The 25,914-nt window shown below is 41.2% G+C and overlaps 1 pseudogene across 1 annotated transcript; it reads left to right on the top strand.

Moving 5' to 3' along the window:
• The first annotated feature begins 470 nt into the window (after nucleotides 1–470).
• Nucleotides 471–22,701, top strand: LOC149143434 (aspartate aminotransferase, chloroplastic-like; annotated as a pseudogene). The gene is made up of 11 exons (XR_016265112.1): nucleotides 471–516; nucleotides 723–855; nucleotides 1,547–1,676; nucleotides 1,823–1,861; nucleotides 1,964–2,053; nucleotides 2,376–2,484; nucleotides 2,632–2,741; nucleotides 2,849–2,992; nucleotides 21,576–21,742; nucleotides 21,859–22,104; nucleotides 22,208–22,701. The product of XR_016265112.1 is annotated as an aspartate aminotransferase, chloroplastic-like (transcript).
• Nucleotides 22,702–25,914: the final 3,213 nt, after the last annotated feature.

The raw sequence follows: 25,914 nt of genomic DNA, 5'->3' as shown, positions 1-25,914 counted from the left end.
AACATACCCAACTCCTTCGGAATAGAACCCTTGATAAGATTCACCCGCAGTTGAAGTGCTTGTAGCTCTTTAAGCTCACCAAATTCGGGCGGAATTCTTCCAGTCAGACTGTTACCAGAAAGATTGAGAGTGCGTAGTAAAGACAGATTGCCAAGAGACCGAGAAAGGGTACCTTCCAAATTGAAGCAATAGAGGTCTATGGCGACTACCCTTCTGCTGTATTTTCTGCAGCAAATGCCAGACCAGGAGCATATATTCTCAGAATTGTCGGCCGTCCAGTTGGAGAGCTTCTCCAGTGGATCCGACGTGATGACCTTCCGGAACGACAAGAGAGCATGGAGGTCCCTTTTCTCGTGGACGTCTATTGATGATAAATTGAAATCAGGCTCCTCAGCCATGCGTTCAGAATCGGAATGACGTTGAAGTGAAGTTAATCCAGGGGGCATGGTGTCATACACATATTGATGGGCATGGGTATGGGAATTATATGGCTTAGACATCGCCGCAGGCAGAGAGGCAAGCATGCACAGAAGCAATAATATAAGAAGAAAAGGAAAAGCATTGTGATCCATTTTTCCTGATTGGATTTGAGTGTGTTTCACACCCTTGAGCTATATATATATATACACCATGCGCAGGTTTTCATATGAAGTCGACACAGCGAGTTTTCCACGATTGATGGGGAGTATAGATGAAAGAAGAGCGCGCCGAAATTATTTAAGACGGCAGCCCTACTATTTTTCTGGGCTTGTATGCCCCAGTCCAGTCAAGTCAGTCAGCCTCTCACCTATATTTTCACCTCTATTTTTCCAGTTCAGTCAAGTTTTTCGGCCGCCCACTTTACGATGTTCACAGGTATTTAATAGAACTGTTCTCTGTTGTATGAACAAAGAGTATTCAAGTACGTGGTCCACTGCTCTTTGTTTTCGGTTTTATGATTCAACCAACAACTTTTTTTATAAAGAAACACGTTTCTCACTTTAGATAGGTCGATGTTTACAACAACCTATTAGGGAAATTTTCATTCAGCTCTTTAATTCTTTCTATTAGTGTTGATAGGGTCAAAATCTGCATATTGTTTTTTATCATTTACCCAGTTGGTGACTAGCTCTGTCTCTCCCAGTATCTGGATTTCAGCAGTACCTTTCTTACTTGTTAAATTTTTCAGTATCGAAAATGCACTTAACTCTGCCCAGTAGTTGGTACCTTCTGCCAATGCAGCTTTGAAACAGAAACTATGGTTTTCCTTCAGAAATAACACACGTCCAGCACCACAAATCCCTGGAATTTATGGGAATTTTATCTCTCATGCATTTCAGATTCATATTTGCAATTAAAATAGTAGATGAGGATAGTTCTTGACAGTAGAGGTGTTTTCTTTATAATGAACTATTTCTTTTATTCTGGGCTCTTTACATGCTTGGTGATGCATGTTAGAGTGCCAAGTATTGTGAGTTCAGTTATTTTAGTTTGATATTGTCTAGATATGGCTCTTGGGCCTTTACTCGGATTTTAGAAGTGCTATCATTTTCATTTTGGAGGACAGGTTTGTTCAGTTGACATTCTTTACTGTAGAAGCATTTAAGGCAGATACAAGTGATTTGAAGCTTAATCTTGGTGTTGGAGCTTACAGAACAGAAGAACTTCAACCCTATGTGCTCAATGTGGTGAAAAAGGTGTCATTGACTTCTCTCTTTTAGCTAATCTCCGTCGAATAGTATAAAGGTTTTCAGGGCTTTATCTTAGTTTATGGCATTTTGGGGGCTCTTTTAAAGTTATATTATCAATTGGAATCCTTCTTATCACTGCTTCTGTTTTGCAGGCAGAGAATCTGATGTTGGAAAACGGAGACAATAAAGAGGTATACATGTGGTTTTAGTGAAGAAACTATTGTTCCCTTTCCATGGGAATCATTTTAAGTTCTTACACATTTGACATTATCTTGTTATGCTTTTGTCTACAGTACCTCCCTATTGAAGGTTTGGCTGCTTTTAATAAGGCTACTGTGGAATTGTTGCTGGGAGCTGACAATAATGCAACCAAGCAAGGACGGGTATGTTCTCTCTGAATTACTCTCTGAATTACTTCTGGACAGAGTAGGGTGGGGATGGCAAGGTGAGAGGGGTGGGAGAAGAGGGCGAGTTCTGTTTAACTTTTAGGATGTACAATATTTTCTCTTATGCAGACTATGCTAGGAAAAGGATATTTGTATCAAATGTAGATCACCTAAGAGATGGTAGTGAAGGTTGTATCATAGATCCCCTTTGTCAGACTGGCATTAGATTGCTTCTGCGATGTGCATGTTAAGATGATGATATTTTGTGCTTGTATATGTGGAATTAAATTTGCATAATGCCCTGTTGACACTTATCCAGGTGGCTACTGTCCAAGGCCTTTCAGGAACTGGTTCTCTTCGTCTCGCTGCTGCCTTTATTCAAAGATATTTCCCTGGAGCACAAGTCTTGATTTCTTCTCCAACTTGGGGTAAGTATTAGATTTCGGATGCTGAACTCTAAGTTATGTATTTAGAGTTGTCATGCCCATCTTACAGTTGAACATTTTTAATCATTTTGATGCAAACTAATATTCGATCTCTTTGAAGCTATTTGATTCTAGTTTGATTTTGATCAGGGAATCACAAGAACATTTTCAATGATGCTGGGGTTCCATGGTCGGAATACCGGTACTATGATCCTAAAACTGTAGGACTAGATTTTGAAGGGATGATTGCAGACATTAAGGTAAGAAACATTTTTATTCCTAGGTCTTTTCACAAAGAGATGATTGGTAAATGCACTGTTAATTTTTTGGTAGTAGAGGAGACTGATAGTTGCTCAACTTCCTTCAGGCTGCACCAAGTGGTTCTTTTGTGCTGCTTCATGGTTGTGCTCACAATCCAACTGGAATTGATCCAACTCCTGAGCAGTGGGAGAAGATTGCTGATGTCATTCAGGAAAAGAATCTTACTGCTTTCTTTGATGTTGCTTATCAGGTTAGTGATGATATGGGGTTTGTGTTTACAGCCTTTATATTGTGAATCGCTCATTGTATATTACTTTGTTTGTTCATTTGTTTACATTTTTCTATATTGACAAGTCTTATTTTGTTTTTTGAAATTTTTATTTTTATTTTTTAGTGGTTCTTCATTTTCAAATCTTTATGATTGGATTGCAAGTTCCTGTAGACTTTGATTTTCAATATGAGAATAATCAGAGCATCATCAACCTGTATGATTCCATGATGCAACTGTCTACCAAGACTCTGTATGATTACCGGCCTCCAGGATGCAAGAGTCTACCAAGACTATGGACCATACTAAATTGTACAGTGTCATTGGAACCGGTAACACAGGAAGCACTATAAACTGTACTGTCATTGACATGCATATGATAGTAATCTAGGCTGTCATAACATACTGTGATACTAGCCAGGGGAAATAAGGGGTGCATATGGGCTGGATTACTACTGGTCCACCTGTTCTCCAACCTTGCCCTTGTCATGCAACTGAGCAAGGAGTGCTTTCACTTGAGAGAGTACGCAGGCCTGCTTGGAGAGCCCCTTGGAAAGAGTTGTGAATGTCAGATCCAGGTATGACAGCAGATCTTTAAGCAGGTCTCTGAACTTCTTGCATGAAGATGGGAGGCCACAAAAGATCTATTGTGCCTCATCATGTCTAAAGTGTTCTTGCATTGGGTATGCGTCTAGTGTTCTTAGGATCATTCAGTGCAACATTCGAGGGAGGGGTGCCTTCCAGCCTCCTGCCTTTGTACTCCTGCCATGCCTCCTCATCTAGCCTAGCGACCTTGTGTAGGCTTCCTGAGTGATAAATGTGGGTGTCTGTTGTGCACTTTGAAATAAGGAGGATGTCCTTTCCCATAGGCTGCCTGCTTAATGTCTTCATCAATATCTTCTCCCCTGTTTGAGCCCAGGAGAACCCTTCTTTCTCTATGGTGACCTACGGTCATGCAACTTGCAAATCTCTTGCCATGGACAATGGGGGTAGACCTCTCTTCTTCATCTCTTTAGCACTGGTCTCTTCTAGATAAGGATTGGGGTGTGCGTGTCCATGGATGTGGGAGGGTGAGTTAAAATCTCAACAGAGGATAAGCTCAAACCCACAGCCAGTATCAGCCAAGCAGCCTCAACTACCCAACAGAGATAAGCAAAGGAAAAAACCAACTGCAGTGAAACAACAAAGGGGTGGTATGTTGGCTTGCGTGCTAAAAAATAAAGCTTGTTCATGTTGTTCTCCATAGATGAGGTCTAATGTTACATGTTATAATTTGATTACTGTTAGGGTGGTAGGTGGGGGAGGGTATCTTCAACCCTAAAGGATCTCAACTAATAATGAGGTGGAAGCCTTTGCATTGTACAAAGGACTCTTAATCTTAAAAGATAAAGGGGGCCATACAGCTACAATGGTGGGGACCCCTCAATAATTTGAGCATCATTGTATCAAAAGGATTTTGGAGAATTTCAGTCTATATAGGCTAGCACAAAGAATTCTAGTAGAGGTTAAAGACTTTGAAAAAATTTGAGTTTTTTGATGTCCCATGAAAGCAAAACAAGGTCGTGAACAAGTAGACTAACAAGGGAACTAGGTTGCAGATGGGTGTGTGATTCAAATGGCGCCCTACTATCCATCTACCCCCATGAATGCGTTCAAATCTTAGGGCGAGCCCTCATTTAAACACACATATAATCATGTAAAGTTTGACATGGTAGCATGTTAATACACCAATATCACCCCTTGTGCTTCTGCCTCACAGCTTTTGCATAGGTGTTTATGAAGACTACAAAGGAGGACTTGAGGAGTCAAGTGCCACTTGTGTGTTTATTTGGTTAGGAATTGGGATGAGGACTGTTACACTAAAAAATGTCACCATGACTACTTACAGTTAGTATGGCTCAAATCAACAGTCATGCTACCCTCTTAGGCAAGTCTTATGCCTCTGCTATCCATCTCAAACTCAAAGAAGAGAGAAAGTCTTGTAAAAAATGTGTTTATCTCTGGGGTCGCAGGTTCTCTCTAGCCTTACCTGCGGGGACGCTCACAATGTTCACAAAAGTTGCGTCCATGGACGCTCTGTATGTTAAGGGACAGGTGCGTCCTTCTGTAAAAGGCAAAATGCGTGAGTTTCATCTTAAAAAAGTTACTTGTGGTTACTTCTAGAACTTTCTAGAGGTCGGTTTGATGAAATGGATGCGCCTCCAGTTGGTTCATGTATCTCTATTAAGGAGGATCTTATCCCATCAATAAGGGAGCTATCCCACCCAAAGAGGGGGATTATCCCATTGATGGTGGACCTGAATAACCTCTTTACAGCACTATAAATAAAGACATTGAGCCAGAGGGAGGGGAGGTTGGAGCTATACATTTTCTTTGGGTAAACGCTGCAGGAATTAGGACTCCCATTTAGAACCTTGTGAGGAGAGATTGTCTTTGCTTGATTCTACTTGGAAGTGGGTGAGCTTTGTCAAAGTAGAGGAAAACCCTTGATGGACCCTGGGAGGAACTTGCACAACACCAAGGCCAGGTTGTAAGAGTTTCTTTGTTTCGTTATTAATACAAACTGGTTTATTTTTCTCAATAGCTTGTGTTAATGAGTTATTTCATGTGTTCCTTGGTCTGCATGTTGAATATATGTTTTATTATATGAAATGCAAGTGCTTGGTAATTGTTTGATTGTTTGTGGTTGCAGGAATTGACATGAAGGAGGAGCTCATCCGGATCGGCAAGGACGAACTACAACAACAGCGTTTTGGAATAAGGTAAGCCTAAACACTTGTAGTTTTCATGTTTTAAAAGGTATATTTAGAGAAAGATCACTCCATTTTGTCTTGTTTGTCGCTAGAGAGTTTAGACTCCTAGGGAGGTCAGTTGTGTCCGCACAAACGACTTTTTCCGCCACGACAAATTGGCGACCATACTGGGGAATCCATTAATGAGAGAGTCTTTTCCTTTGTGTGAACTTTGCTATGAGAAAATCATTTTTATTTTCTGGTTTTTGACTGTGAGAATTAGTATTTGGGTGGCTTAGCTTTAGATTTAGTTAGATTTGGTTTTTCTTAACTTTTCCAGAAGGACGCACCCTCTGAGTACTGCACAGTGCGTCTTGCGTCTTTGGACGCGCTGTTGCCGTTTGCACAGAGCGGGCCCGCACCTGTTATAACGGGTTGCCTGCGTCTTCCTGTAAAATTTAGGAAAATTCCATTTTTTGCTTTAATTGCTTTTAGATTTTGATTTTTCTTAGTGTTTTCTGCCCAGATCCTTTAGTACCCTGTCAAAAATTTTCACCTGAACTTGTTTTGTGAGCTTTGAGTGTTTTAGTGGATTTCAACGAAGTTTAGGCCTAGGGTTTGATTTTTGGATAGGTCCTGTAGTGACTTTGACGGTAGAAAGTTGTCCAGCCTTAGATCTCTCTGGTTAGTCAGCCTTCTTAGAAGTCGGGCCTGTCGTAAAGTCTCCTTGTGTGAGCAGCTTGCCATTTAAGTTGTTTTGGGTCAAATTTCGAATTACTTGTTTATAAAGTGTTGATTTCCATTTTACAAAAGAACAAAAAGATTAGAGTTTTGTTTTGGCTAGTTTTTGGTTCTGCAATAAGCTAGTCCTTGATTTGATTGTGATCAAGTAAAACACCTTAGAATAATCATTGTTGGTTTTGGCCTCGTTAAGATTGCTTAGAGTAAATTTACCTTTTAGTTTGCTTATGAGTGAATTTTCGTAGATTTTAATAGTTGTTAAGATTGATTTTTGGTTATATTAGATTTATTTGCTTTATTAAAAGAAAAATACAAAAACATCTTCTTTAAAAGTCTTGTTTCAAGTAGCTTTTTGTTTTTGAAAGAGGAAAAGAGTTTTTTCGTGCATGTAAAGAGCAGTCATGTTTTTATGCTTGGAAAAGACAAACGAATTGTTTCTTTGATTGTCTTCAATTAAGAAGTTGCTTTTATAAAGATTGCATTCTCTCAACTTTTTAGTTAAGCAATTCATCGAAAAAGTAAAGTAGTGGGTAAATCATCCTAGGTGCATTTTGTAGTGGTTTCGAGTCGAGTCAACACACCACTGGTTTCACTTCCATCACCTTTTGACTTAAGAAACAACCTTAAAAGTAACGCTTAAATTAAAATCAATCTAGTAATTTTTATTTTTCTAGGGCTCTGAAACACCAACATAGCTTAGGCTAGGGTCTTGGAGTAGGTGAGTACTTAACTCTCCAAGACTACAAAACCAAACAGATAGTTTATCTTGAGTAGATTAAATCCAATTGTTTCAGTTACACTCTGGGAAAGCTCCTCTTAAAGGAGAAGCACGAGCTCGTGTCCGAACCAGTGAGGGGATCATTCCCCCCTCGTTGGGAACGACGCCAGACAGTACGTATTACAAACGGTAAACCTCGGATTAACCATTGTCGAGGAGCCAGGGGTCACTTATCGGTAAACCTTGGATTATTGTCAAGGAGCCGGTAAGGGGATTGAGCTTGTTACTCTGCCCTTGCGTGCTGTCGGAGTTTAGACTGTTCCCCCAGGTGTAATTGTTGTGATTGGTAACTTTAGTGACCATAATATTTAGGGTTCTACCGAGGTGACGGTGGAGGGAAGGTCCCACTGTACCTGGAGCAGACGTCGGTTATACTCACTTGGATTTTCCGGGGGGTTCACTTCACTTCGAGACGGTTAAAGTGGAGGAACTTGTGCCGGTCTATTCATTAAGCAGGTTGCCGGGGTAACTGTTCCACCCGCCATTTCTGTACTGAATCCTGCGAGGTTGGGCCTAATCACCAACTAGCGCTTTTGGTCCGGAAGACTACTGTTTGTGTTTGGTTTGACGCTCTAGATTCTTTAGGCGTGTGCTTCAAATTTGTTTGCTTCTTTAGAAGACTTTAGGTGGTTTGATTTGAAATTTTTACTTTGTTTTCGTGTGTTGTAGTTAAAAATCTTTAATTGTGGCGGAATTACCGAGACAGTCCCGTCGACTTCGGGGCAAGTCTCCTGAGATTGTTACCGGAATAGATTTGTTAAGAAAACTCCGTAAATCGCGGGGTGAATCTCCTGAAGACATTCCGGGTTAGTAGAAGGGTTAAAGGTCCTTGTAACTCCTCCTAGTGACAGTAGAGTAGGTTCACCTGAAGAAGGAGAATCTTCCTTGGTAGTCCATCCAGATTACCAAAGTTTAGAAACAGGTTACAATCCCGAAACTGTTACAGTTTCCGAGCTTGCTGGTAGTTTTTCATCTGCCAGTGAAACAGGCGAAGAACCTGAAATTTCCGAACCTGTTACTCCAACTTCTAGTGTCCCTGATTCACCGAGAATAGAAAGAATTATCACCGAAAATCTTCCTGTTGGTTTAATTGCTATAGAAGAACTTGTTCCAGAGGAAGAAATAGGCGTCTCTGATCCTGAAGATCAAATTACCCTTGATCTAAGGGAGCGTGAATCCATCTTTTACAGTCCTCCTAGAAGTACTTCTTGGTACCTTGCATTAACCAATTTTTTAGACAACTCAGTAGGTTTTTCTACACCTCGTACTCCTTTTCCACCTAGAGGAATTCATACTCCTGTAAATATGTCTGGTCAGTCATCTGTGTTTACACAAAGTCCTGAATCTTTTTTACATGGCGGTCCTTCTGTTCCTACTGGGTATCAATCTCTTTCTGGTACCTTTGCGGGAGCATCTCCTCAACCCATTGATCATGGGTTATTAGTTGGAAACAGTGGTAATGTACCATTGAGTATAGGTGACATTTACATGATGTCAGGTTCAGTTCCCGTTACCCAACCTCAAGGTGGCCAATTACCGCCTGGGGGGCAACCTTCGTTAGTGTCTGGGGGGCAACCTCAAGGTCAGTACGCTCCTATGGGGCAATACATACCTCAAGGTCAACCCCAGCCTCAATATGTACCCCAAAGTCAACCTCAGTATCAATATCAACCTCAAGGATGGCAACCTCAAGGATGGCAACCCCAAGGGTATCAACCCCAAGGGTATCAACCTCAAGGATACCAACCTCAAGGTCAAGGTCAACCCCAGTACCCGTATTTACCTCAAGGTTATCAACCTACGGGTCAATACTCTGGTCAAAGTTATCAACCACCTCAAGGGCAATCATATGGGACTGCACCTTACAATTATCAACCCTATCCTCAATCCGGCTATGGATCTCAGTATCCTCAACCTGTTACGGGTCAATACCCTGGAATGTTAGTGTGGGATCCGTCACAGGGTCAACAGATGTTGCAACCAAGTATACAGTCGGTACCTCAAGCAGGACAACCTGTAGTTCCTGGTCCACCCCAGCAACCGCAACCTGTCCAGTCAAGTGTTCAGACCCCTGTAACTTCGGTAGTTACTCAGCCGCCAATTGCACCTGGTACTCCATCTCAAACGGCTGCAGCAACTACCGCTACATCTACCATACTTACTTCTGGAGTATCGGCAGCTCCGGTTTCTACTGTCCCTGTAACCACTCCTCAGACATCTGTACCGTTGTCTGGATCTACGATTCAAACCACAGTCCAGATGCCTGTAGGCCAACCTGGTATAAGTACGGTTGTTACTACTCAACCTCAATTTGTTCAACCTCCGTACCAGGGACAGTATCAACCTGGGCAAGCTGCCCAACAACCGGTTTACCAGTATCAACCGTATCCTGGGTACACTTATCAACAACCTCAGCAACCCCAGTACGGTCCGGTTAATCCTGGTTTTCCAGGAGGATATAATATCCCAAATGCGACTCCTGTTCCTAGTTATCCTGGATATCCTCCTCCTGGGGCTGGTATTGTGACCCAGAGTTTTAGAGATCCTAACCGGCAGTTACCGTTTATTGCAACTTTGGATTTACCCGACTTGACGCGCCTAACGAACGATCCAATTCAATATCTTCAGTTCTGGCCGCCAATGCCAAATAAGTTGCCCAGCGATATACCCAAGTTCGAAGGTAAGTCTGGAGAGGATCCGTCCAATCATGTGATGACTTACCACCTCTGGTGTGCTTCAAATTCTATCTCAGATGATTCCATCCGCTTACGTCTTTTCCAGCGTACACTCATTGGTCTCGCGGCCAAGTGGTACATTGAGTTACCACGGGCCTCTTTTTACAACTTTAGCCAGTTAGCTACCTCGTTCTTAACTCACTTTCAGTTGCCGGTCAGATACGATAACGGCACGGAGTTATTAACTTCACTAAAACAATCGACGTCCACGTATATTTCTGATCACATCCATGAGTGGAGACGTCGAAGAAGACTAGTGAAAGTTTTTATCCCGGACCAAATCTTAGCTGAATGGTTTGTCAAATCATTATTACCAAGAATTACTGAAGATGTAGCTAAGGCCGGAGTAGTTACTGAGGAGCAAGTCATTGCTCAGGCACAATACCTTGACTTAGTTTACACTCAGTCGGGTACGTTACACGAGAAGATTCCGGATCTTCCAAAGTCGAACCAAATCGCTGCTGCTCCTTCGGGATCTCATGCCGCTGATGGTATGATTGGTATCGTGACTACGAAGAGCAAGAAGAAGTCTTCCAAGGCTTCAACTACTCCAATTATCACTTTGCCTGATTCTCCGACAGGAGAGTCTTCTCCTGAACTTACCGCCGACATTCACGCTGTAGAGTCATCTACGGCCAAATCAAAAAACGGTGGAAAGAAGAAAGGAAAGAAGAAGGCTAAAGCAGACAAGGCTCCAAAGGAGAAAACTGAAAAGTCGGAAACCAATGACGAAAAACGCAAACCTCGATATCCTTGTCTTATTTGTGAAGAGGATCATTTTACGAGAGATTGCCCTCATCGGGCCGAGGTTGTGAAAATAGTCAAAGGTTCTCCCACTCCTGCTGTGTTAAAGAATCCATTTCCAGAGCAGGAGAATAAGATGATAGGTTCTTCTTCGAATGCCAGTGAAGAACCCATTTTGATGATGTCTCATGTGAGGATTGCGACTCGATCGCAAGATTATGGTAGTAAGGCTCCTGTTGATGGCAAGGAAGCAGAATCTTCTCACTCTAACCCATCAACCTCAGCTCCTGGTTCCGATCCACTACAGATCGAAAAACCTAACCCAGACTTAGTGATTAAGCCGCCCGCCAAGGGTGTACTTCGAAGGTCTGCTTTCAATCCACATGCGAGAGCAGCCCAGAATTACAACATTGTTGAGGACTTAGCTGTTTCACCTTCAGCAATGTCGGCACTCGAAGTGCTGCAATCATGCCCAGCACAACGAAAATTGCTTTTGTCGGCTATCGGAGCTGTCGATGTTCAGGACCCGAACCTAATGATCTTTGATCTAGAAAATAGTACACCACGTCTCCCCCATCAAATGGCTTTCCAAATTCCAGTGATAGTCAAAAACAGGCCTATTCATCGGACTGTGATTGATGAGGGAGCTTCTACGTGTATTATGTCGATTCAATGTTGGAGATCGCTTGGTTCTCCTTCGTTGAACCAATCCCCCACCATCCTTAAGGCCTTTGATGGCCGTGGGTTCCGTCCGTTTGGTATTCTACAAGAATTGCCTATAGGGGTTGAAGGTAAAACCGTTAGTCTGGATGTGGAAGTGGTTGATGCCCCTCTAGACTACAACCTTCTTTTGGGTCGAAGTTGGTCATATGCTATGACAGCGGTCGTTTCATCGGTCTTCAGAGTAATTAAGTTTCCACATAACGGTAAGATCGTGACTATTGATCAGCTGACATACTTTTCATCCGACCCAGCCTCTTCAGAGAGTATCCAGCATGTTGGTAAGACGACAATCCCTTATAGGGACGTTGGTGTAGGTTTAGTTAAGGATTCCGGTTTACTGGGAACTTTTCCTCTCCCTCCACTCAGCGCAGATCCTTCGTTTGCAACCATTCATATGATCACGTCAGAAAACATTATTTATGATGATCCTTGGTATGTTCCATCTGACTCTGAGATAGACTCATTCGGTGATGTTATGCCGTTGAGTCCGTATGAAATTGCTTATGAAGCTCTTATGTCTTTTACCGACTTTCATTCAACCGAAGCCGACCAAATGAATGTGGTCAGTGAAGAGTCACTTTTCACCTCACCCTTAGAACGGATAACGTTTCCCGAAGTCGTGTCATCTGACGAACAACTTCGCGAAATCCTAAGTGTAGACGATCTACCATGGGAGGATCTCCATCACAGATCTTCGTTTTTACCTAAGGATGATGCATTTGAAAATGATTTTTCATCTATCTTTACCGCTGAATATGTCAAAGACGCTCAGGATCCAACGAAACATTCTGATTCAGAGTTGAATTTAGGGAATATTTCTCGTACTATTCCCATTGATATTTCAGTGAAGCCCGGAATCGAGGAAAACATTCATATAGGTGCCGCATGTACTGAAGAAGAAATCCAAACTTACAAGGCCCTATTCCAAGAATTCCGCGACGTGTTTGCCTGGTCTTACGAGGAAATGCCGGGAATTGATCCTGCCATTGTTGTTCATGAAATAAAGACCTACCCGGATGCTAAACCCGTCCGGCAACGGTTGCGTCAGATTCACCCTCGAAAAGCGGCTGCGATTAAAGCAGAAGTCGAAAAGCTGTTGAAAGCAGGTTTCATTTATCCGATCCCGTTAACGGATTGGGTATCGAATATTGTTCCCGTCAATAAGAAACAAGGAACAATAAGAATCTGTATCGACTATAGGGATATAAATCGAGCTTGTCCAAAAGACAACTATCCTACGCCTTATATCGATCAAATTATTGATGATTGTGCCGGAAGTGAAATGTTTTCCTTCATGGATGGTTTCTCGGGCTATAATCAAATCAATATTCTACCTGCCGACCAACCAAAAACGGCATTCATTTGTCCATGGGGGACATTTGCTTATTGCAAATTACCTTTTGGGCTTAAGAATGCCGGCGCTACTTTTCAACGGGCGATGTCTTATGCATTTCATGACATCAAGCACATTGTGCAACCCTATCTCGATGATTTGCCTGCTCATTCTTTACATCGAGCTGATCACCTTGTCCACCTACGAGCAATCTTTATGAGGTGTAGGCATTATCGAATTCGGTTGAATCCCCACAAGTGTGTTTTCTGTATAGAAACAGGTCGATTGCTGGGATTTGTTGTTTCAAAAGCCGGCATTCGCGTCGATCCCTCGAAAGTCGAGGCTATCATCAAATTGCCTCCTCCTTCGAGTTTGCGCCAACTCCAAAGTTTGCAAGGGAAAGCGAACTTTTTACGCCGATTCATCCCAAACTACGCCGAGGTCACTAAAGGTTTTACACGGTTGTTGAAACAGAACGCACAATTCTTTTGGGACGAGATTGCCCAACAATCTTTTGATGCACTTAAACACGCGTTGACCCATGCACCGTTATTGCATCCTCCCAACTACAACCAGGACTACTTCTTATACCTCGCAGCTTCGCATTCCACCATTGGAATGGTGTTAGTTCAAGAAGATGAATTCGGAGCGGAGCATGTGATATATTATCTTAGTAGGACCTTGAATCCCACTGAGCTAAAATATTCGCATGTGGAGAAATTGGCCCTGGCAGCCGTTCAAGCTGTCCAGCGTTTCCGTCACTACATTCTTCTCCGCAAAACTACAGTTATTTCGGATTGCAACCCTATGATTTATATTTTGACAAAACAACTGCTAGGGGGCAAGTACTCTAAATGGATTGTCATCCTGCAAGAGTTCGACTTGGAGTTCGAGAAGTCCAAGTCTAAGAAATCCTTAGTTTTTGCGGAATTGATGTGTGATTTCCCGAGTGCTGACACAGAGACTGTGGCAGAGGAGTCCATTGCGGACGAATCTTTGTTTCTTATCAGTACTGTAGATCCGTGGTACGGGGATATAATCATCTATCTCCAAACCCAAACCTTTCGGCCTGAAGCTTCCAAAGCGGAACGTCGAAAAATTCGGTTTCAATCCCAGCCATACAAAATTATTGGAGATACACTTTATCGCCGGGGGGCAGACTTAGTTTTTCGACGTTGTTTAACTCACGAAGAGGCTGAGAGGGTTTTGAATGATTGTCACTCTGGAGCATGTGGCGGTCATATGTCTGGGTATGCCACAGCTCAGAAGGTGTTGCGCGCTGGCTATTTCTGGCCGTCTATGTTTAAAGATTGTATCATTGCAGTCAGGAAGTGCCACAACTGTCAAGTGTTTGATCGCAAGATGCGCGCTCCACCTGCTCCTCTCCACCCTATAATTGCCGTTGGTCCATTCGCCAAATGGGGTATCGACTTTATTACTTGTAACCCTCACTCGGCCGGGGGGCATGCGTATATCATCCTTGCGGTTGATTATTTTACTAAGTGGGCCGAGGCGATGCCTACATTCGACGCAAGCGGCAAAACAGCTGCAGTTTTCGTATTCAATCATATCATAACTAGGTTTGGTGTCCCACAAGCAATCATTACTGACCATGGGAGCCATTTTCGAAACGTCATGATGACTGAGCTTACAAGCCAGCTTGGTTTGCGCCACGATAGCTCTACTCCTTATTATCCGCAAGCCAACGGTTTGGTTGAGTCTATCAACAAAGTTCTAGTTATCATGATCCGACGAACCATTGGTGTTCATCGGTCGAATTGGCACAACATGTTATTTTCAGCGCTATGGGCATACCGAACCTCAGTGAAAAATTCAACAGGGTTCACTCCTTTCCAGCTAGTTTATGGCTTAGAAGCTGTGTTACCCATTGAATGCGAAATCCCATCACTTCAAATGGCTGTCGAATTACTTCCAGCTACTTCCGAAGAGGAGAAACGTTTATTGTACTTGGCTAAATTAGATGAGACTCGACGTGACGCTACATTGGCAATCGAGACTCACGCGAAACGAATGAAAGCTCAGTATGATAGAAATGTAACCCCTCGAAGTTTTTCGGAAGGAGACCTAGTACTATTATATGATCAAGCTAACGATAAGCTAGGTGCCGGAAAATTCGTTCCCATGTGGCATGGGCCCTACATTGTAAAGCGAAAGCTAGCAAAAGGGGCTTATGAGCTAGTTGACTTTGATGGGGACTCTTTGGGTAAACCCAGAAATGGACTTTACCTAAAGAGGTATTATGCTTAAAATGATGGGTATGGAGAAATTTTTAGATAGGTTAGATTTTCTTTCTAGCTAGCAAGTGTGTTAGTTTAGTCAGTGTGCTTAGCTTAGAGAGTGTGGTTTTTCGTCGTTATTCTGGCTTATCTTGGTTTTACTCTTGATATTGCAGATGTCGACGCCTCTCCAAACATACATTGGATTTGCTGATGGTGCTTGTCGTAGTACACGGAATATCTCTTCCGCAGCTTGGGTTATCTATTCGCCCTCTGACGAGTTAGTTTCTATGCATGGGGTAAGCCTCGGTCAAACAACGAACAACATTGCAGAATACAGTGCAGTGATTGAATTATTATCCGAATCTATTTCATTTGGAATTCGACGTTTGATAGTGAGGTTAGATTCTGAACTTGTTGTATTACAGCTTAATAGAGTTTATGCCATTAGGAATCCTGTGTTATTAAGGTTGTTTTTGAGAGTGCGTCTCTTGGAACGTGAATTTGATTACATTGAATATCAACATATTCCAAGGTCTTTGAATACATTAGCAGATGCAATTGCTTCTCGAATGTTGGACAGACATTTACAATAATCATGCAAGTAAATTTAAAAACATTTCATCACATATGTTAAACAAGATAAGCCGGTAATAGTGATATATATAGATAGAAGTGTGTCAAAAATATATACATCGTCTTCGATCATAGGTTGAAAACACCTTATGATCGGCAAAATGATAGTACAAAAAGTCAAAATGTCACATGTGACTACAAAAGTGACTAGTCAATCACTGGTGGTGCTCTCTGTATGACACCACTGCGCGGGCTACCTTACGCAAAAATCTCCTAAACGGTCCAGGGACCGCGACTACGAAACGCTGAAGCCTGATAGGAATGTCGTCCATAGTAGTCTCAGGTATATCTGCCGTGAGACGCTCTAGATCATGCTCCAACTCAGCTAGTACTTCTGCAGCTGCGTCCTGTGGGGCCGGTACCGGTGCAGCTGGATGTAGTCTATCAAAAGGCCGGAGGTTGGCTGGACGCTGTGGACCAACATCTGCATTTTGAAAGTTTTACTGTTAGTTTTGAGACGATATATATGAAAAATAAAAAAATACATAATTAGAAAACTTGTGAAAATAAAAGTACCTCTGTCGTCCCATTGTTCTCCCTGTGGAAGAACCATGTCCGGATCACCTCTAAAATCCACTCCGGCATACGGAAAGTCCTGTATCGAAAAAACCTGGTCCTCTAACCAGTGAAAGTAACTATCTGAGAATCGAACCACTGTCGCACCCTCGTCAGGATGCCGGGCCATCACCGCAACCCATCGTATCAGCTTTGGCTCCCGAGGACCCAAGATATCAACAGTGAGTTGCTGAGGGATCAGCATTGGAACTCTCTCCAAGGCAAAGCTCACGACTAGAGGCCCATATCCAAAAGTCTTTAGTCGTCCGTTCTTTGCCTTGGTCAGTTGGCTCTTCATATGAGCCGACACAGCTTCACACCAGTTGAAAATGGTGCCTTGGTAACAGTCAATTGCCATCCGCATTTGGGATCCGGAAGCAATGTGTAAAGCGGCCGCGCCGCAAATTCTGGTAACCGTGAACGCTATGACTTTGAGTTCAGGCAGAGTGATGTGTTTTATCTCTATGCCTTTTGAATGGTGAGCCCCAGGTGTGCACCACTCGTCGCGGAGACTATCAAGGGATTGGCCACCCGGCCTAGTCCCCGCAAGACTGAGTTGCTCGCCTCTGTTCGGCAAGCCAGTGAGAAAGTATACATCCGAGGGCTCTATCTCGAGCTGGTGCCCTCCTATGTAAAAGCATTGTTCTTGAACGTTCCATCGCTCAACCAGCCATTCCAAGAATCTTACCTGGCCCCTCATGCCCGGTATGGTCCAATATTTGTATAATCCGCATGCTCTTAGGGCATCCAGGGAAGGTTGATGATTTATTGCAGCTTCATCTTCCTCTACATGCTCTCTTTCTCTCCAATCTAACATGGTTAATGCCCTGCACATCAGAAATAGCAATTAGAAATTGATTTGGGAATTTTTGGTAGTTTTTTGAGGGAGTTGGGGTTTTGAAATGCGCACTTCTCGGAAGACGCACCCCGGCTTTGTAGCACAGGGCGCCCGGACGCGGCTGGCCTGAAGGCGGGCCGCGTCTTCCGACCATTTTCCCGTATGAGAAAAAGTCGGGGGACGCGTGTCACCCGAAGGGCACCTGCGTCCGCCGAGAGGCGCATTCCAAAACCAAAACCCCCCCAAAAAATGAAACTAAGACCTAAAAATTGATTCTAAATGGATAGAAATGCAGAGTAGGATGTGTAAAATACCTGGATAAGACGGCGTTCGATTCCGACGGTCAGATTTTCCGCAGCGACCACGGGAAGTTTCTTGTCAAAAGCTCCTTTTTCAACCTCAATAGTCAAACGGTAAAAATGACATGGTAAAAGGTCTTTTTATAGGTTTTTTGGATGAATTAGTTCATTTTTTACCATGAAAAGATGTTTTTCGATGTATTTTTGCCTATTTTAAACAGGTATGAGTAATGTGTTGCTTTTGTGCAGGACAAAGGGATTTCGAGGGAAATTGTAATTTTTCACAAACAAAAATATCAGAGTCATCTTTTAAGCCCTTTTCTGACTCCTAAAACATGAAAAGATCGCCGAGCGTTTCTTTTACACTCGTTAAAACGGAATTAAAAGACGGTCCCCTTTTAGCTCTTTTCTGACCGCAAAATCAGGAAAAGATTGCCGGGTTTTTGTCGTTTCAAACTCGATAAGGAAATAAAACGACGTGTCCTTGATCGCTTTTTACTTTTCAGGTCAACGACACTATTATGAAAGTACTCCTTGGTCGCAAGATCAAGCGGTTCCCCCAGGTATTATTTTATACTTTTTCGGGCTTGAGGGACACAAATATACGAAAAAGTTCAACGTGGAGTCTCCTTTTGTTTTTTCAGACTCTCTAAAAATGAAAAACGCCGAGTTTCTCCTATACTGGGCTCGTTAAACTTTTACAGTAAGGGACCTGTTCAATTACAAACAGGAACGAACCACTCCTTCCTAGGGTTCGAATTTAAACTAGGTTGGACTCGTCCAAAGGATGAGCTTATAATCAAGCATATGTTATCCTCCTCAAGCTTGTTAAAAATAAAGAGGTACTTGCCAGAAATGGTGGGGGAAAAGAGAGAAGAATGAACCTGTTTGTTACCTTTTGTCTCAAAAGAAACTTTATTACCACTCTTGAACACGACACTTTTCATTCACCTGGGTTGGGAAATCTTTTACCTCACAGTTGACCAAACCACTTTGAAAGTCTTTAACCGGGTTCTGGGGATTAACTTTGAGTTATTCGTCACCAAGCCATCTGTCGTGTCGTTATGTGTTCAAGAGGTCTGCAAGCAAAACTTTCATCTGCAAAATACTTGTCATCCATTTGACCATCCCTGAGTCAGTCCTTACAGCAACATTTCTTCAACTTGAACAATGATTTCGTGTTGCAGGCTTGCCTGCAACGGGTCGCTTTCTATCGACATCGACACATTATCTAGAAAGATGACTTAGGAATCGACAGTACCTTGAAGTCTGCATGCATCAATGGCAGGTTTCTCGCCTTTGACGTCAGTTTACATCATTGACTTTCGATCAAAGGATTCCGTGAAGTGTTCGACATCAAAACATCTATTCACATTTCACGGGTTGTGCTTGGTACTTTGAGAACCATTGACATTACTGGTGGTCTCTCTCACGCTTGTTAACAGTTTACATCATCGACTGGTAATCAAGTGGTTTCTAACATGTTCGACATAAAATCATTTAATCACATGGCTAGAATCGTACCAATTCGGGAAGTAGAAGTGAAGACCCTGGATCTAGTTTCTACCATCCAGGCTGCGAGGAGTTTTGTATTCATTATCTATGTAGACTAATCATAAACAGATGGTTGCGTCCATACTGTGTCTACAAAAGTCTATAAAAAATGATGTACTGCAAGATCATTCCTGTATCAGAATAGTTAGTCCATTAGTTAAAGTTTTGAATCTGAGTATGGGAATGCCTACCTCAGTGATGATATAATCTTATACATGTATTTTGTGTTGAAAATTGCAGGTTCCAACCAGGTCATCCACAAGACAATCCTTGAAATGATAAAGCACTTCACCCTTCCTAGAATTACAAAACCCTAATCTATTCCAGGCTTCGCACTTTAGGGGGCAATCTGTTACACTAAAAAATGTCACCATGACTACTTACAGTTAGTATGGCTCAAATCAACAGTCATGCTACCCTCTTAGGCAAGTCTTATGCCTCTGCTATCCATCTCAAACTCAAAGAAGAGAGAAAGTCTTGTAAAAAATGTGTTTATCTCTGGGGTCGCAGGTTCTCTCTAGCCTTACCTGCGGGGACGCTCACAATGTTCACAAAAGTTGCGTCCATGGACGCTCTGTATGTTAAGGGATAGGTGCGTCCTTCTGTAAAAGGCAAAATGCACGAGTTTCATCTTAAAAAAGTTACTTGTGGTTACTTCTAGAACTTTCTAGAGGTCGGTTTGATGAAATGGATGCGCCTCCAGTTGGTTCATGTATCTCTATTAAGGAGGATCTTATCCCATCAATAAGGGAGCTATCCCACCCAAAGAGGGGGATTATCCCATTGATGGTGGACCTGAATAACCTCTTTACAGCACTATAAATAAAGACATTGAGCCAGAGGGAGGGGAGGTTGGAGCTATACATTTTCTTTGGGTAAACGCTGCAGGAATTAGGACTCCCATTTAGAACCTTGTGAGGAGAGATTGTCTTTGCTTGATTCTACTTGGAAGTGGGTGAGCTTTGTCAAAGTAGAGGAAAACCCTTGATGGACCCTGGGAGGAACTTGCACAACACCAAGGCCAGGTTGTAAGAGTTTCTTTGTTTCGTTATTAATACAAACTGGTTTATTTTTCTCAATAGCTTGTGTTAATGAGTTATTTCATGTGTTCCTTGGTCTGCATGTTGAATATATGTTTTATTATATGAAATGCAAGTGCTTGGTAATTGTTTGATTGTTTGTGGTTGCAGGAATTGACATGAAGGAGGAGCTCATCCGGATCGGCAAGGACGAACTACAACAACAGCGTTTTGGAATAAGGTAAGCCTAAACACTTGTAGTTTTCATGTTTTAAAAGGTATATTTAGAGAAAGATCACTCCATTTTGTCTTGTTTGTCGCTAGAGAGTTTAGACTCCTAGGGAGGTCAGTTGTGTCCGCACAAACGACTTTTTCCGCAACGACAAGGACTGTTCACTGCACTATGCTCCCTTGATTTGGGCTTTGACCCCCTCTCCAAGTGCAAGCAATGGCTGTGTGGGCTTGTTTGATAGGGAATTGGGATTTTGTTTGACTTATTTGTCTCTACTTTAGACTTTGGCCTCTGGCACGAGCAGTGGACATAGAATGTTGGTTTGCTATTTGTTGAGATTGTTAGGATTGTGGCAATTGCTCACCACCATTGCAAGAGTGCTTTGGTAGGTTGAAAAGAGGAGTGAAGCACATCCAAAGTAAAAGTGGTTGTAACTTGTGTGATGGAGTGTTATAATGTTATCCTTCCCACTTAGGTTCTATTCTTGTAAGTGACATGACAAAGCTTTGAGCCTCACATATTTGGGTTTACCCTGTATACCAACCTCGGAATGAGGGAAGATGTCTAATGGGTTACTTTGAGATATGCATTATGTGGAAAAAAATTGAAGGAAGAGTTTGAGAAGCAATTTTTGAAGAAAAATCGTCTAAGGACTCTTGTGCAATGGACACATCAATCACATGTTGGAAACCTGGATTGTCAGAAAAGTGATGCATTCATCGGGATTCACTGTAGGAAGTATTTGGAGTTCAATGCACATCTATGGTCTCTATAGCATAGGGTTGGAGGAATTGTGGCCCATTTTGATTTACCTCCAGAAGCTTTCATATCCCCCTATTGAAGATTCAAACCCATTTGTGGCTATATCTTTGGTCTTTGGAGAATTGTAGGGGTATTCAGCGTGTTCAAAATCTGGTACCGGCGTAAAGTACATATGAGGTCAGCCTTGTTGCCACAATCGAGCAAGAGAGGCACTTGGAGGGCTGTTGGAAGTGACACAAAGGAGGACAAATAAGCAGATGCCTATAGTATGCATGGAAAGTTGGAAACTAGTATTTTTCTTTTCCAGTTTATTTAAGGCATTACACCTGTAAGGCCACTAGAGGCTGGATCAGGGAAGATTGACCATATGGTTTGAGGAACTATAATTTTGAATTTTGGACATTCGGCTATGGCTAACACTTCTCATTTTTGTATTACAAAGATGTTTGGCTTGACTGCAACATTTTCTTTAAAAAAAATATCTTTTATTGTGAAAAAATATAATTTGATTACTACTGTGATGCTTGTATGCCTTCTTAGCCAACTTAGATGTGTCTAGTAATATTTCATGCAGTAATGAACTGAACAATTGGTCTGAAAGGGCGTATTTTCATAATATAAATTTGAGATTTTACCTGAATTTGCAGGGATTTGCAAGTGGCAGTCTTGATCAGGATGCATCATCTGTGAGGTTGTTTGTAGCTCGTGGGATGAAAGTTTTTGTTGCTCAGTCCTACAGCAAGAACTTGGGTCTCTATGCAGAACGGATAGGAGCTATCAATGTTGTGTGCTCCTCATCAGATGCAGCAACTAGGTATCACTAATAAACTAGGGATTTTTATTTTTTCCATTGGGTGTTTATATTGCTCCTAGATATAAAGCATTATTTAAATGGAGTGTGAAATTTACCTGCTCATACACTTTTGGCAGGGTGAAGAGCCAGCTTAAAAGGCTTGCTAGACCAATGTACTCAAATCCTCTAGTTCATGGGGCTCGAATTGTGGCAAATGTTGTTGGTAATCCTACTCTGTTTAAAGAATGGAAGTCAGAAATGGAACTTATGTGAGGCAGCGACTCTATGATAATATTTCTGCAAAGGATAAGAGTGGGAAACATTGGTCTTTTGTTCTTAGACAGATTGGCATGTTTTCCTTCACAGGCCTTAACAAAGCTCAGGTAAACTATTTTTATATAACTTTTCCCCAATCCGGAATTCTGACTTTTATGTTACTCCTAATTTATTATTTATTTACCTAATACATATTTTTAATCTGAACAGAGTGATAATATGACAAATAAGTGGCATGTCTACATGACAAAGGATGGGCGTATTTCCTTGGCTGGTCTGTCGCTGTCCAAATGCGAGTACCTTGCAGATGCCATATTTGACTCCTACTATAATGTCAGCTAAACAACAGGATTATATCAAAATCTAATATCAATTTTCTATGCTAGAAATATTACTAATTTTGAAGCACCTGACATCACATTCGGTGTTGATGTCTGAGGCATTCTTATCAGTATGCATTCTACAAAATTTTGGCTGCTTACCGATCTTTCATTGTTCATCTTGTTAAATAAAGGTCTGACATTGGATGCCACCTGTTTGGCCGGAAGACCATAGAGTATTTTTCAAGCAGATTCTGCTTTCTACAGTTTCTGTCCTATTTTTTTAGAGCAGATAACATTTAAAGTTAGTAAAATATAAGCTCGGTTTTTGAAATCTAGGGATATTGCTGTTTAATTGTCTTCTATATTAAGGGATTTGAATAACTTTTGTAGTCCAGTGCCCAATTTCTGTAACGTCAGAGGGAAAATTGTGTCAGGTCTTAGCATATCTTGCATGTGATGTCATTGGTAGTTATTAGCACTTCTGCAGCTATATGCCGGAATTCACACAAATAGATTCAGTTCTGATAATCTGACTACAGAGCACTCTTGTCGGAAGATTCAATGCATTGTATGAGTGGTACTGTGCTAGCTAGCATATTGAGTTACATTCTGGAAATCATTGTGGCTTTGTTTGTTTCCCAGCCTCACAAATGAGAGTGGTGTTAGATTGAAATATTCCGGAAGGCTAGGACATCAAGTCTTGTAAACTGCATGAACAATCTGTAGGGTTCCGATACTTCTAAATAATTTATGCTGTTTGATTAACCGTATTTGCCTCATAACATGATTGTCTTAGTGGAGCTTGCCAAATGAATGAGTGTTGTGGGCAAGTATTACACCTACAGATTGTTCACGAATAAAATATGTAACTTTCTCAGTTTTCATGTCCCAGGAAATTGTTTGAGAAGTCAGAGAGAGTACACTTAGATTTAGCTTGAATTTTAGGCTGTAGGTAGTTGGTCTCCATGCCTGAAACTATTATGCTTACATAACCTTAGGCAGTGGATAATTGATCTGTATGCTTGAAATTAGTAAGCTCATCAATTTAGATTTTTCCTATTTGGTTTTATGTCAATATGCCGTTTATAGTACACATTCCTTGTCTAAGGCATGCTTTGCTTCTTTTATGCATCAATGTGAAAATGAAAGTCATGGATTTAGGAACGCTTTTCTTCCTACATGTACCATGCTATAAAATAAAACAGGTCTAGCCATATTATATTAAAATAGGTTTAGTTCGAATGAGTTCTAGAGTTTTACTACGCATTGGTGCTAAATATGTCCTGACATATGTAATATCGTTAGGGTCTAAGATTTGATAAGCCCTACATTGTACAAAAGAGTTCAAGTTGGAAGATATCACAAAACTTTTGTTTCATGAATAGGATAGCAGGAAGTTGCTCATCTAATAATGCACTGCCATAAAATTTAGCAAATACTACTTTGATTAATTCTTCCACTGATTTCTCGGAAGTCATTATTCTGAACTTTTATTTAGATGGATTCTCTCCCACAAAAGTTCAAGATTGTTAGTAAACCCACATGTTAGTATTTGCACCATGTCATACCATGTGATCCTATTTGTGATTGATGTGGGATCTATGTTGTCATGGGAAATACTATTGAAATCTTCTGAGTTACTAAGACCATAAGGATTTTTTATATTAGATCCAAACTTTGTTTGGCACCATTTTTCCATGCATATTAGAAAGGTTTTACTACTACATCATCCTTTATAGATCTAGGAGGATGATTAATAATAGAAGACTCAAGGAAATCAATATTCAATGTTTTAATGAAAAACGTATTCAAATTATCTACATTGTCTTTCAAATTTTCAAATTGAGATTTCACTAAAGAGGCATTTTCTTTTGCTAGATCAGTAGCAACAATTACTTTCTTGCAATTATTTAAGTTGCTTTATAGAGCATTTTGAGCTGCAAATATCTATGTTTTTCTCTTCCATAAGTAGATTTGGTAAATTTAGGAAATTGAGAATCCATTTCCTTTATTGTATGAGGAGACAAGGATAAGGATCTTTCTCCTTTTAAGATTCTTTGTAGTCTGTGTATTTCTTTTAAAATTAGACCAGAGTTTTCATTAAGCTCATGGAATGACCTTTTTAACTCCTGTGTTCTTTCTTCCATCTCAGTGGATTCTACGTGTCTACCAAATATATATTGTTTCATTTCAAGGATATCTTGTGCCATATCATCAAGATTTTGTGTTAAACAAATATCTTGGTCATTTGACTAATTTTGCAGGCACAAAAGATTTTGAAGCTTAACTGTATTATTTTAATAGCTCAATGGAGACCGCATTCGTAAGTGTTAATCTGAAAGCAGTCATAAGCAGTCATAAGAAATAAACTAAACCTTGATGCCCAAAATCACAATCCTAAAATAATCTGATAGCCAGCACAGCCGAACTTCATAAGATAGTATGGCCAAGGTCTACTAAATTTAAGGCATCCACAACACGCTGCATTTTCTGTTCTCTAAAGATGAATTGTTTTTCCATTGAATGCAGTATACCCCAGAACAGAAACTTTGTACACAAACTACATGATTTCTCACAACTGTCATTTTCTGCAATCCAGTACATGGTCCACTGCTCTGTGCTTTTTGTTGCTTAAATGATCTGTGTTTTGCAATACGAGAGAGCAGGTTGGGCTCTAGAGCCCAAATGGCAAGATTCCTTCTACATTAAACAACAAAAACATGTCAGCATTTTACCCTTCCATCACATTCACAAACTTCAGTTTTATATCATTTGGATGTTCAGCTTTCGAAGATGCTCCAGACACTTGTGCACACTGCTATTACTCTGTTTTCTAAAACTCTCAATTGCTTAGAAATTTGCAGATATGGACATAAATCCAATTCCAATATCAATTTACCATGTCCAATAATCTCAATTCATAACTTTACACAGACTTACAAGCAGAATAGCTCCTGTTCATCACTTTACACAGATTACAACAAGCATTGCTTCAAACGCACCAAATGCCCAATCTCTCAGCTATACAACAGATTATAAATCTATAAAGAATTTAGTTTTACTCCACCCCAATAAGGTGTGGAATGTTATATGCACAAGCCAGTACAACTGTTTATAGTTCATCACTTGAGTTAATTGCTCAACGCCATGATTAGTGTGAAATGGATGTTATTGTTAAGATGCTATGCTGAAAGAGCTCACTTTCTTTGGTGTTGCAACCACAAGTGGAGCTCCTGGAGAATTTGTAATAGCAAATTTGTCATGCATAAATTTGCTATCCACACTGGATTCATCTTTTGGAACAATCTTGTAGCAATAGTAGCTTTTTAGCCCATTCTGGCCCTTGTAACACACATGTCGCTGTTTTTTACTTGCCGGAAGTTCCAGATGACAGAAAATTTACCAACAGTGGCAACTAGATGGCACTCTTGCCTTCCACTCTCAGTAACCTGCAGTGATGAAGAGAATAGATGTCAGAAATTAGTACACTTGAAGAGCTAATAAAGGTTATATTGCAGGCCAACGGTCCTGTAAGGTTCAATTGCTACATGTTATGAAGTTGAAGTCATTTTCTGTGTACCTTATCCCTTCATA

This window comes from Pinus tabuliformis, chromosome X (assembly GCF_031772625.1).
Source record: "Pinus tabuliformis cultivar Carrire ecotype Pingquan chromosome X, CPIR1, whole genome shotgun sequence".
Lineage (NCBI taxonomy): Eukaryota > Viridiplantae > Streptophyta > Pinopsida > Pinales > Pinaceae > Pinus > Pinus tabuliformis.
This window is presented reverse-complemented; position numbering and strand designations above follow the sequence as displayed.